This window comes from Bos indicus, chromosome 19, assembly GCF_029378745.1.
Source record: "Bos indicus isolate NIAB-ARS_2022 breed Sahiwal x Tharparkar chromosome 19, NIAB-ARS_B.indTharparkar_mat_pri_1.0, whole genome shotgun sequence".
In the NCBI taxonomy this organism is placed as follows: Eukaryota; Metazoa; Chordata; class Mammalia; order Artiodactyla; family Bovidae; genus Bos; species Bos indicus.
In genome coordinates this window covers 1,270,355-1,284,173 of record NC_091778.1, presented here as the reverse complement: position 1 = coordinate 1,284,173, position 13,819 = coordinate 1,270,355, and the positions used below count along the sequence as shown (strand labels likewise).

At 36.9% G+C, this 13,819-nt stretch overlaps 1 pseudogene; it reads left to right on the top strand.

Annotated features, from left to right (window-relative positions):
* Positions 1-818: 818 nt before the first annotated feature.
* On the top strand, positions 819-5,291 carry LOC139177702 (olfactory receptor 4A15-like; annotated as a pseudogene).
* The last annotated feature ends 8,528 nt before the right edge of the window (positions 5,292-13,819 follow it).

Below are 13,819 nucleotides of genomic sequence, written 5' to 3'. Positions count from 1 at the left end.
ACTGGAGCCTATTATACAGAGTGAAGTAAGCCAGAAGGAAAAACATAAATACAGTATACTAACGCATATATATGGAATTTAGAAAGATGGTAACGATAACCCTGTATACGAGACAGCAAAAGAGACACTGATGTATAGAACAGTCTTATGGACTCTGTGGGAGAGGGAGAGGGTAGGAAGATTTGGGAGAATGGCATTGAAACATGTGAAATGTCATGTATGAAACGAGATGCCAGTCCAGGTTCAGTGCACGATGCTGGATGCTTGGGGCTGGTGCGCTGGGACGGCCCAGGGGGATGGTATGGGGAGGGGGGAGGGAGGAGGGTTCAGGATGGGGAGCACGTGTATACCTGAAATTTAAAAAAAAAATTAAAAAAATTAAAAATAAATTAAAAATAAAATAAAATTAAATTAAAAAAAAAATAAAAAAAAAATAAAGATGTATGTTCTCTGATTATATTTAAGAGATTTAAAGAATCTCACAAATGTTTGAAGCAATTTATTTTTACTCAAGTAAAATATTGATAATTTTATATCATTCTGAGTCAAATTAATACTTTATGAAGTTTAGAATACTAATGCTCATAAGAACATTTTAATAGTCAAATATTCATTGCTCACTTAAAATGGATAAGGTACAGTGAGAATCTGGGGATACAGTTATTAGTAAGACATGTTTACTGACCCAACAAATCCAACAGATGACAATGAAAAATCAGCTATAAACACATAAATGTTGAAAGTGCTCAAAAGTTCAAGTGTAAATCCTCAAAGGGTCTCCTCCTGGAAGTTATCTCTTTAGTGCTCATACAACCGCTATGAACTGTGAGTATTTATTTTCTATTACAAATACTTATGTAGCTTCCTCATTGTGAGTGGAGATATTTAATAATGTGTCTATACAGTGAAAGTCTTCCCAAGTGGCACAATGGTAAAGAATCTGCCTGCCAAGCAGGAGACTTACATTAAATCCCTGGTTTAGGAAGGTTACCTAGAGAAGGAAGTGGCAACTCACTCCAATATATTCATTCTGAGAAATGCCATGGACAGAGGGTTCTGGCAGGCTATAGTCCATGGGGTTGCAAAGAATCAGACACATTTTGGTAACTAATCAGGTACAACAACATACAATGAAATGCCAAAACTCTGAAGCCAGAGCTCCTTTAGGCAGCTGGTTTCTTTTATTTCTGCATCTTAAAGTTCAGAATTTGATTTCCTCATTTTCCTTTGACCAAAAATATAATATAAATCTTGATGCTGAAGTTACCTCTCATTCCACCTCCAGATGGACAGTTAGGAAATCTGAAATTCCTCTACTCCTTACTCATTCAGTGACTTCAAAGTAAGGTGTTTACTGCTTTCAAAGCATATTCTTTTCAGCTCATGGTCTTTGCCATTTTCTATCTGCCTTTTTTCAATCTTCTCTTATTTTCTCTTCTTTATATTTTTATTCTACCTCTAATGTTTGAGTAAAATTTGTCTTGTCAGAGGCACAATTAACATAAAAATCTCCTGTACTTCAAAAATGTCAGTCTATAAAGTAAATACTGAAATGGAGCACGTTTAAAACAATTACACACACAAAAAAAACTGATCCTGGATCATATCTGAAAGACCTAACAGACAATTTATTTTCCTTAAATGAGAATGAATATTTTGTATTTTATATAGACTAACAACAATAATAACATATCATTTGAACATAATAACTAGTCTAAACTATTGGCTACTTTAATAAATAAATAACCTCTAACGTATATTCAGATCAGATTAGTCACTCAGTCGTGTCCGACTCTTTGCGATCCCATGAATCGCAGCACGCCAGGCCTCCCTGTCCATCACCAACTCCCGGAGTTCACTCAGACTCACGTCCATCGGGTCAGTGATGCCATCCAGCCATCTCATCCTCTCTTGTCCCCTCCTCCTCCTGCCCCCAATCCCTCCCAGCATCAGAGTCTTTTCCAATGAGTCAACTCTTCGCATGAGGTGGCCAAAGTACTGGAGTTTCAGCTTTAGCATCATTCCTTCCAAAGAAATCCCAGGGCTGGTCTCCTTCAGAATGGACTGGTTAGATCGCCTTGCAGTCCAAGGGACTCTCAAGAGTCTTCTCCAACACCACAGTTCAAAAGCATCAATTCTTCGGCACTCAGCCTTCTTCACACTAACATATATTAACTCATTATTAATATAAAGAGAATGAACCAGCAAAAATGTTAGTGTGCCATTTATAATAAAGGCTTCAATGACAAGAATTTGGAAACTCACATATCTTGAAATAATGGTGCCTTTTCAATAGCAATCGGAGTTGGGATGTGATTTTCCAAAGGTGCCTCCAGCTTATGCTCTAACAGTGGGTCATGTCCAGCTCATTGCCACGCTATGAATGATAGTCCACCAGGCTTCTCTGTCCATGGGATCCTCCAGGCAAGAATATTAGAGTGGGTTGACATTTTCTCTTGATCTTCTCGATCAAGGGATGGAACTGATGTCTCTTATGTCTCCTACACTTGCAGGCAGATTCTTTACACTAGTCCTGCCAGGGAAGCCCAAGCTAGCAAAATCAAATGATGTTTCTAGATGTTTGGTAGCAAATTCTTTCCATTATAAAATGATTCAGCCTAAAATCTTTATTTTGTCATTCTTCATTGAGCTTGGCTAGCAATAATCAGTTCTAAACAATTTTGAAAAATAGTAAAAATGCTTGCATAGTACCCAATCCCTTATTTTTGTACTGTTCATTTTCCCCCTCCAATAGCTTATAATAAATTGTTATGTCCATTTTTCTCTTCAAAATGCATTATTCATTTTTTCCTTCCAAGTAGCTTGCAATACATCTCTACTTAGTTTGTGTTTATGTATGTGTTTGGGTGTGTATGTATTCAAACAAAATGATGATTTTATTGTACTTTCTTTATTTTATTTTATTTTTTTGTACTTTCTTGAATAGTAAGATTTCATATATTTTATCTCTGTTCAGTTGATCTCTTATGAGTTTTGAAATTTAGTTTAAGTAAAATTTAAAAAGCATCAAGGGCTTCTCTGGTGGATTTTACTTCATAGAATCCACCTGCAATTCAGGAGACCCCGGTCCAAACCTTGGGTCAGGAAGATCCCCTGGAGAAGAGACTGACTACCCATTCCAATATTCTTGCCTGGAGAAAGCTATGGACAGAGAAGTCTGGTGGGCTACAGTCCATGGGGTCGCAAAAGAGATGAACACAACTGAGTGACTAACCATAAGTATGAATAAGCATTGGAAGAGCATTAAAAATGTGCCTGTTCTCCAACTCTTGTGGTTGATTTATGTCTTGATTTTTGGAAATATAATATACAGAAAAGTACTACAAGTCCAACTTGTAATTTTATCCTGGAGAAGGAAATAGCAATCCACTCTAGTATTCTTGCCTGGAGGATTCCATGGACAAAGGAGCCTGGCAGGCTACAGTCTATGGGGTCACAAGGGTTGAACACGATTGAGTGGCTTAGCACATAATTTTATGCTCCATGACTAGGTATTAATTCATGTAAGTATGTAAATAAAGTTATTAGAGATGAGAGTGTTTTCCTGGTAGATTTCAGAAGGTCAAAATGCACTTAGGAAAAAAGAAATGATAACCCTGTATGCAAGATAGCAAAAGAGACACAGATGTATAGAACAGTCTTTTGGACCTTGTGGGAGAGGGAGAGGCTGGGATGATTTGGGGGAATGGCATTGAAACATGTGTAATATCATATAAGAAACGAATCACCAGTCCAAGTATGATACAGAATGCTTGGGGCTGATGAACTGGGATGACCCAGAGGGATGGTATGGGGAGGGGGGTTCAGGATGGGGAACATATGTACACCCGTGACAGATTCATGTTGATGCATGTCAAAATCAATACAATATTGTAAAGTGATTAGTGTCCAATTAAAATAAATAAATTTAATTTTTTTCTTTTCTTTTTCCTTTTATTTATTTTTTAAATATAAATTTATTTATTTTAATTGGAGGTTAATTACTTTACAATATTATATTGGTTTTGCTGAAAAAAAAGAGTAAAAATGATATGTAAAATGAAAAAAAATATTTTCTTTGATAGGAGATATTCTAGAGAAAGCATCTTTTTCCTCATTCGGTACATAAACTCATAGATACACCCACTCATATATACTCCTCGACTAGAACACTGAAGCTTCATCACTGTAGTTGAAGCAAGGAATTTTATAAAATTAATGGAGTACTGTGGAAGGACATTACAAAGTGTCATGTTCTAAAGATTTACTCTGTGTGAGATACTGTGGAGAAAATTGTCCAGTAAGGCATCACATATTTGACACAAAGCTTGTGATCTCAGATTCATTACTGGCCCTTTGGTTTGCAGTCTCTGACACCTGATCAACAGCTTCAGAACACAATGGAAATAGGAAAAATGTGACTGAGTTTGCCCTCCTGGGGCTCACACAAAACCCTGAGATGCAAAAAGTTCTATTTGTTTCATTCTTACTCATCTACATTGTGACGATAATGGGCAATCTGCTTATCATGATGACCATCACAGCCAGCCGATCACTGGATTCCCCCATGTACTTTTTTCTGGCTTCTTTATCATTTATAGATGCTGTCTATTCTACCACCATTGCTCCCAAAATTATCACCGACTTGCCTCATGATAAAAATATTATTTCTTTCCAATCTTGTATGACTCAAGTCTTTATAGATCATTTAACTGCTGGTACTGAAGTCATTCTTCTGGTGGTGATGGCCTATGACCAATATGTAGCCATCTGCAAACCTCTTCATTATTTGATCATCATGAATCAGAAGGTATGTGTCCTCATGCTGCTGGTGGCCTGGACTAAAAGCTTTCTTCACTCACTGGTTCAATTGCTCTTTATTTATCAGCTCCCTTTCTGTGGCCCCAATATCATTGACAACTTCATGTGTGACATGTAGCCTTTACTGAAACTTGCTTGCTCTGATACCCACCTCATTGGACTCTCTATGATAGTTAATGAAGGGGCAATTCACACTGTTGTCTTCTTCATCCTCTTAGTGTCCTATGGGGTCATAGTACACTCCCTGAAGACTCATGGTTTGGAAGGGAATCACAAAGCCTTCTATACCTGTGCATCTCATATAACTGTTGTCGTTCTATTCTTTGTTCCTTGTATCTTTCTGTATGCAAGGACTAATGCCAACTTTCCCGTTGATAAATCCATAATGTTTGTTTCAATATTCATAACTCCCATGATGAACCCATTAATCTACACCCTGAGAAATGAAAAATGCCATGAGGAAGCTCTAGATTAAAAATGTGACTTTAGTTGGAAGAGGGGGTTATCCATCATATAGGATGTGAAGGTTATTCTTTTACATAATAAAGGAATAGTTTCACCTTCAGTGGTTATATTTAGAAGATTATTTCCTTTGTTTTATTTAGCCTGTTTATTCTGAAACAGCTATATAAATAAAACTTTATGTAAATGGAATATTTTACAGTCCTGAGAGACCAAGAGAATCAAATATGTTTAATCTCTTATATACATAATCATACTATATTAAGATTCTTTAATGACAACATTTTTTGTGTCTATTTCACATTCTTATTTGTGGGTTACTGTACCATCCTAGTACAAAGAAATATGACCTAGTAGAATGTATTCACTATTAGAGAGTGTGAAATTTCAAATTAAAAATTCAGCTTGTGCCAGTAGCATACTGTCTTGATAACTGTGGGTTTGTAGTAGAGCCTGAAGTCAGGTAGGTTGATTCCTCCAGTTCGATTCTTCTTTCTCAAGATCGCTTTGGCTATTCGAGGTTTTTTGTATTTCCATACAAATTGTGAAATTATTTGTTCTAGCTCTGTGGAGAATACTGTTGGTAGCTTGATAGGGATTGCATTGAATCTATAAATTGCTTTGGGTAGTATACTCATTTTCACTGTACTGATTCTTCCAATCCATGAACATGGTATATTTCTCCATCTATTAGTGTCCTCTTTGATTTCTTTCACCAGTGTTTTATAGTTTGCTATATATAGGTCTTTAGTTTCTTTAGGTAGATATATTCCTAAGTATTTTATTATTTCCGTTGCAATGGTGAATGAAATTGTTTCCTTAATTTCTCTTCCTGTTTTCTCATTATTAGTGTATAGGAATGCAAGGGATTTCTGTGTGTTGATTTTATATCCTGCAACTTTACTATAGTCATTGATTATTTCTAGTAATTTTCTGGTGGAGTCTTTAGGGTTATCTATGTAGAGGATCATGTCATCTGCAAATAGTGAGAGTTTTACTTCTTCTTTTCCAATTTGGATTCCTTTTATTTCTTTTTCTGCTCTGATTGCTGTGGCCAAAACTTCCAAAACTATGTTGAATAGTAATGGTGAAAGTGGGCACCCTTGTCTTGTTCCTGACTTTAGAGGAACAAGAGGAACAACTTTTTTTTTTTTTTTCAAGACCATGAAATAATTTACTGCGACTCGGCCTGCCCCCGCTGGGCCAGGACAGGGCTGGAGGAGAGCGAGGCTGGGGGCCAGCGGCATCAGTTCACCAGAGTCTGTGCAAAGCATCCTGGGAGGCCCGCGGGCACTGTCCACTGGCCTGGGGGGCTGGGCTCTGGCGGCACCTCCCTCCACCCCTGAAATGCTTTCAATTCTTCACCATTGAGGATAATGTTTGCTGTGGGTTTGTCATATATAGCTTTTATTATGTTGAGGTATGTTCCTTCTATTCCTGCTTTCTGGAGAGTTTTTATCATAAATGGATGTTGAATTTTGTCAAAGGCTTTCTCTGCGTCTATTGAGATAATCATATGGCTTTTATTTTTCAATTTGTTAATGTGGTGTATTACACTGATTGATTTGCGGATATTGAAGAATCCTTGCATCCCTGGGATAAAAGCCCACTTGGTCATGGTGTATGATCTTTTTAATGTGTTTTTGGATTCTGATTGCTAGAATTTTGTTAAGGATTTTTGCATCTATGTTCATCAGTGATATTGGCCTGTAGTTTTCTTTTTTTTGTGGGATCTTTGTCAGGTTTTGGTATTAGGGTGATGGTGGCCTCATAGAATGAGTTTGGAAGTTTACCTTCCTCTGCAATTTTCTGGAAGAGTTTGAGCAGGATAGGTGTTAGCTCTTCTCTAAATTTTGGGTAGAATCCAGCTGTGCAGCCATCTGGAGCTGGGCTTTTGTTTGCTGGAAGATTTTTGATTACAGTTTCAATTTCCCTGCTTGTGATGGGTCTGTTAAGGTTTTCTATTTCTTCCTGGTCCAGTTTAGGAAAGTTGTACTTCTCTAAGAATTTGTCCATTTCTTCCACGTTGTCCATTTTATTGGCATATACTTGTTGATAGTAGTCTCTTATGATCCTTTGTATTTCTGTGTTGTCTGTTGTGATCTCTCCATTTTCGTTTCTAATTTTATTGATTTGATTTTTCTCCCTTTGTTTCTTGATGAGTCTGGCTAATGGTTTGTCAATTTTATTTATCCTTTCAAAGAACCAGCTTTTGGTTTTGTTGACTTTTGCTATGGTCTCTTTTGTTTCTTTTGCATTTATTTCTGCTCTAATTTTTAAGATTTCTTTCTTTCTACTAACCCTGGGGTTCTTCATTTCTTCCTTTTCTAGTTGCTTTAGGTGTAGCGTTAGGTTATTTATTTGACTTTTTTCTTGTTTCTTGAGGTGTGCCTGTATTGCTATGAACTTTCCCCTTAGGACTGCTTTTACCATGTCCCACAGGTTTTGGGTTGTTGTGTTTTCATTTTCATTCGTTTCTATGCAAATTTTGATTTCTTTTTTGATTTCTTCTGTGATTTGTTGATTATTCAGCAGCGTGTTGTTCAGCCTCCATATGTTGGAATTTTTAATAGTTTTTCTCCTGTAATTGAGATCTAATCTTACTGCATTGTGGTCAGAAAAGATGCTTGGAATGATTTCTATTTTTTTGAATCTACCAAGGCTAGCTTTATGGCCCAGGATGTGATCTATCCTGGAGAAGGTTCCATGTGCGCTTGAGAAAAAAAGTGACAGAAATATAGATCAATGGAACAAAATAGAAAGCCCAGAGATAAATCCATGCACATATGGACACCTTATCTTTGACAAAGGAGGCAAGAATATACAATGGATTAAAGACAATCTCTTTAACAAGTGGTGCTAGGAAATCTGGTCAACCACTTGTAAAAGAATGAAACTAGAACACTTTCTAACACCATACACAAAAATAAACTAAAAATGGATTACAGATCTAAACGTAAGACCAGAAACTATAAAACTCCTAGAGTAGAACATAGGCAAAACACTCTCTGACATACATCACAGCAGGATCCTCTATGACCCACTTCCCAGAATATTGGAAATAAAAGCAAAAATAAACAAATGGGACCTAATTAAACTTAAAAGCTTCTGCACAACAAAGGAAACTATTAGCAAGGTGAAAAGACAGCCTTCAGAATGGGAGAAAATAATAGCAAATGAAGCAACGGACAAACAACTAATCTCAAAAATATACAAGCAACTCCTACAGCTCAACTCCAGAAAAATAAACGACCCAATCAAAAAATGGGCCAAAGAGCTAAATAGACATTTCTCCAAAGAAGACATACAGATGGCTAACAAACACATGAAAAGATGCTTAACATCACTCATTATCAGAGAAATGCAAATCAAAACCACTATGAGGTACCATTTCACACCAGTCAGAATGGCTGAGATCCAAAAGTCTACAAATAATAAATGCTGGAGAGGGTGTGGAGAAAAGGGAACCCTCTTACACTGTTGGTGGGAATGCAAACTAGTACAGCCACTATGGAGAATAGTGTGGAGATTCCTTAAAAAACTGGAAATAAAACTACTTTATGATCCAGCAATCCTACTGCTGGACATACACACTGAGGAAACCAGAAGGGAAGGAGACACGTGTACCCCAATGTTCATCGCAGCACTGTTTATAATAGCCAGGACATGGAAGCAACCTAGATGTCCATCAGCAGATGAATGGATAAGGAAGCTATGGTACCTATACACAATGGAGTATTACTCAGCCATTAAAAAGAATTCATTTGAATCAGTTCTAATGAGGTGGATGAAACTGGAGCCTATTATACAGAGTGAAGTAAGCCAGAAGGAAAAACACCAATACAGTATACTAATGCATATATATGGAATTTAGAAAGATGGTAACAATAACCCTGTGTACGAGACAGCAAAAGAGACACTGATGTATAGAACAGTCTTATGGACTCTGTGGGAGAGGGAGAGGGTGGGATGATTTGGGAGAATGACACTGAAACATGTAAAATATCATGTAAGAAATGAGTTGCCAGTCCAGGTTTGATGCATGATACTGGATACTTGGGGCTAGTGCACTGGGACTACCCAGAGGGATGGTATGGGGAGGGAGGAGGGAGGAGGGTTCAGGTTGGGGAACACATGTATACCTATGGCGGATTCATTTTGATATTTGGCAAAACTAATACAATTATGTAAAGTTTAAAAATAAAATAAAATTTAAAAAGAATAAAAAATAAAAATTCAGCTTGTTAAATAGGTTAATCTAACAATAAAATTACTGAAAATTTCACAGACCATATTCATTGAAGGGATAAAGCCATGAGAAATGAACTTTGTCAACTGTATATTATAACAGTAGTATATGGTGAATTTTTGTTCATTCAATACAAGTTTTGGGCTGAAAATATCAAAGTTTCATCTGTATTCTGTGCATCTAGATCAACTGCCATCTGATAATTAAAACATAATTTTACATCATTCATATCACATTTGATTCCGGTCTTTCTATATCTGGGTACAGATTTTTAAATCTCATAATGGATGTCTTCCCAATTCTCTGTAGCTCTTTGATTCTTTGATAGTTTGGGGGATAAGATTCTGTATAACAAACATCATTATTTTTATTTTTCTTTTGGCTGAGCTGGGCCTTCATTTGTGGTGTGTGGCCTCTTCATTGCAGTGTGTGGGCTTCCCTTGTTGCAGCCCCATGAGTTTCTTTAATTGGGGCACCTAGGCTCATGCCTGCCAATGCAGAAGACATAAAACTTGGGTTGATCCCTAGATCAGAAAGATCCTCTGGAGAAGGAAATGGCAACATATTCCAGTATTCTTGCCTAGAGAATACATGGACAGGGGAGCCTGGTGGGCTACAGTCCATAGAGTCACAAAAAGATGGACACGGCTGAAGAGACATAGCACACAGGCTCCATTGTGCAGGCTCAGTACTTTCAGGCTTAGTTGCCCTGTATCATGTGGGATCAAACCCACATTCCTTGCATTAGAAGGTGAATTCTTAATCACTGGACCACTAGGGAGGTCTCACAACGATCATTCTTTAAAGTTCCTTAAGGTTCATTATACTGTTCTTAGAATTCACCCACAACTTAATACTAAGGTATTCAATCTGCCTTTATCCTTTTATCAATTTGTAACTGCATTTACTTAGTGTACTTAGCGATGTTAATACCTCCAATTATTGACACATATTGAACTAATGCCAGTTATATAATTTCATTTATTCCTCAGTGAAAGAAATAAGAAGTGCACTAGACCTTTTAATTCGAAAGGAATCTAAGAGAGTGAATTAACCACTTCAAAAATGACCATATTTGAGGGAACTGACACATGGATTTGACCATGCTCAAACAGAGTGAGGAAGATACAGATAAGAAAGCTGGACTCAAGATAAAAATCTTTGCATGTACTTCTCAAGTCCTTACTTGCTCTTAATACAAAAAAAAGAATTTTTTTCCAAAAATATGTTTAAGTTTTTTTTTTTCATATTTATGTCTTTAAAGTCACATAGTATATACATTTCAGATATGGTGTGCGATGGATATATACTTTTCTTTCTTAGCATAAGGATAAATAAATCTTGCCAGTACATTTATTGAATACGAATTATTTTCCTGACTACCTTGCAACACCACTAACTTCATACATATATACATGCACATTATTCTATCTCTTAGCTGTCCGTGTTGTTCAATTAATATCCATGAGCCAGTACTATAGTGCTTAAAATACTGCAGCATTTCAGATATCATTATCATATAAAACATCACTCCTAAATTGAGTGGTTTAAAGCAGTAACACTTTATTGTTTCAGATGTTTTCAGTGGGTCTGGAATTTGACCAGATCAATCTGCTACTTCAGTCTCAGCATCTTTCATGAGGTTTTAGTTAGAAATTGGCAGAGGCTGAAGTCATCTAAACAAGTTTCTTTACTCATATACTTGATACACAGGCTGGAGAGCATTGAACAATGGGGATTAGAACAGTTGGTACATCTTGAGATCACAAAAGTAAGGATCTAATCATATACAATTGATGTCCTAATAAAAAGTGGAAAGTACACCAGTGCCCACTCTCTCATGTTTGCTTAGAAGAAGGGCTCTATGAAACTGTGCACTGAAGAATTGATGCTTTTGAACTGTAGTGCTGGAGAAAAGACTCTTGAAATTGCCTTGGACTACAAAGAGGTCAAGCCTGTCAATCCTAAAAGAAATCAACACTGAATATTCATTGAAAGGTCTGATGCTGAAACTGAAGCTCCCTGGAAAACACCTTGCTGCTGGGAAAGCCTGAGGGCAGGAGGAGAAGAGGATGGCAGAGGATGAGATGGTTGGATGGCATCACTAACTCAATGAACAAGAGTTTGAGCAAACTGTGGGAGATAGTGAAGGACAGGGAAGCATGTCATACTGCAGTCCATGGAGTCACCAAGTTGGACACAATTTAGCCACTGAACAGCAACCCACGTGCTTCCCTTTCAAGTGTGTCAGGAACTATTACACTACAATGTGTCTCCTTTATAAAATTTCAGCTACAAATATCCAACCAATGTCTTTAAAGATCAGTCTTAGTTTCTTGCAAAAGAGACAGGATTTTCTGTGGTATGTTTAGGTCTATAGATGAGAAATTTTCTGCATTCTTAATGATTCACTTTGTCGTTCAAGAAGGTGGTGTCAATGTGTTGTAGTTTTCTCTGACTTGTTGCCATGTATTTCTGCACTACAAGTTTTTTCTTCATTTTGAATGACAAATTTATGCCTCTGCAGTTTTACAAAAGTCCAACATTAGTATTGTAACAGATATTTTTAAAAACAAAAATCCCTTCTTATTTCTTTCCTTATAGTGAAAATAAGTTCTAATGTAGGTCTTCATAAAAGGGATTGACTAATGTGAACTTTAGTAAAGTGGGAGATACCTGCATTCTTCCTTTCTGCAAGCAGAGAATGTTAGGTCATCTTTCATTGTTACATAACTGTTTATAAATCAGAGCTTCTCTGACTACAATACTCCAACTCATGTTACTTCTCACAAATGTCACATTCCCTAACTCTTCTCACAAATGTCACATTCCCTAACTCAGTGGTCTAGTGGAAGTATTTCCTCCATAATTTTGCATGGCTGTCTCTAAAGAGGCATTCTCCAATACAATGGAGAAAAGAGAGTCTCTTCAACAACATTCTCTTACACCATACAGAAAATAGCCCCCAAATGGATTAAAGATCTAGATGTAAGACTGCTGCTGCTACTGCTAAGTCACTTCAGTTGTGTCCGACTCTGTGTGATCCCATAGATGGCAGCCCACCAGGCTCTCCCGTCCCTGGGATTCTCCAGGCAAGAACACTGGAGTAGATTGCCATTTCCTTCTCCAGTGCATGAAAGCGAAAAGTGAAAGGAAGTCACTCAGTCGTGTCTGACTTTTCGCGACCTCATGGACTGCAACCTACCAGGCTCCCCCATCCATGGGATTTTCCAGGCAAGAGTACTGGAGTGGGGTGCCATCGCCTTCTCCAATGTAAGACTAAACACTGCAAAATTCCTAGAGGAAATCACAGGCAGGACACACTTTGACATAAATCACAGTAGGAGCTTTTGGATCTGTCTCCTGGATCTATTTTTGTTCTATGGCAACAGAACAAAAGACTTAAAAAAAAAAAAAAAAAAAGGATGTTTTCAAAGTCCTATTCTTACTGACACACCTTGAATTCCATTTACTGTCCCAAGAAAAAGGCATTTGTATGAACTTCAACTCACCCTTGTCAGGCTTTCTTGTGTGGTTTTTAAAATAAGCCCATATCTTTAGTGGGCTAAAGAGGACCTTAAATTCAGGGTTTAACTCTGGCTTCTTTTCAAAGTAATGGCCCCACAATAAATGGACCCCTTGCTAGTTCTCTAATGCTTTTAAACACATGTATTTTATATCTTTCTAACTCTTCTGGTGGTTTGTATTGAAATGCTTATTACAAAACAAACATTCTTGCTTCTTCAGGTGACACATACTATCACTCTATTTATATTTAATTTTCTAGTTTGAGTATAAATGTAGCTTATAGGGAATTATCACAGATTATCACAGATTTTGAGTCACTATGGCATTTACATTTCCAGTGTCTTACTTTTATTGGAACATATAAATTCTGCTTCATTGACATGATCAAGCAAATTCTTTTACGTCATTCACATAAGAAAAAAAGCATGAGTAGCTCTTTGCATTCCACAGGAAAAATCATAGAGAATTATACCTATGCATATACTATGTCTCCAGCTCTGAGTCATAATTAGTTCACTGTATTCTGGATCATATAAAATAGCTTTTCTAAATGATGGATAAGGTCTTTATATTTTGTTACTTACTGGTAAGAAAATAACCAGATGCTTAAATATATTTTATGTACCTAGGCTCAGGTGTTCTTTAAACTTAGATGTATTGTAGGTAATATTTAGAGTTGCTGGATTTCATCCATTTATTAGGTAAGTTGAAAAACACCAATTTGGGGTGAGACTCAGCACATAATAAGATCCCAAGCTG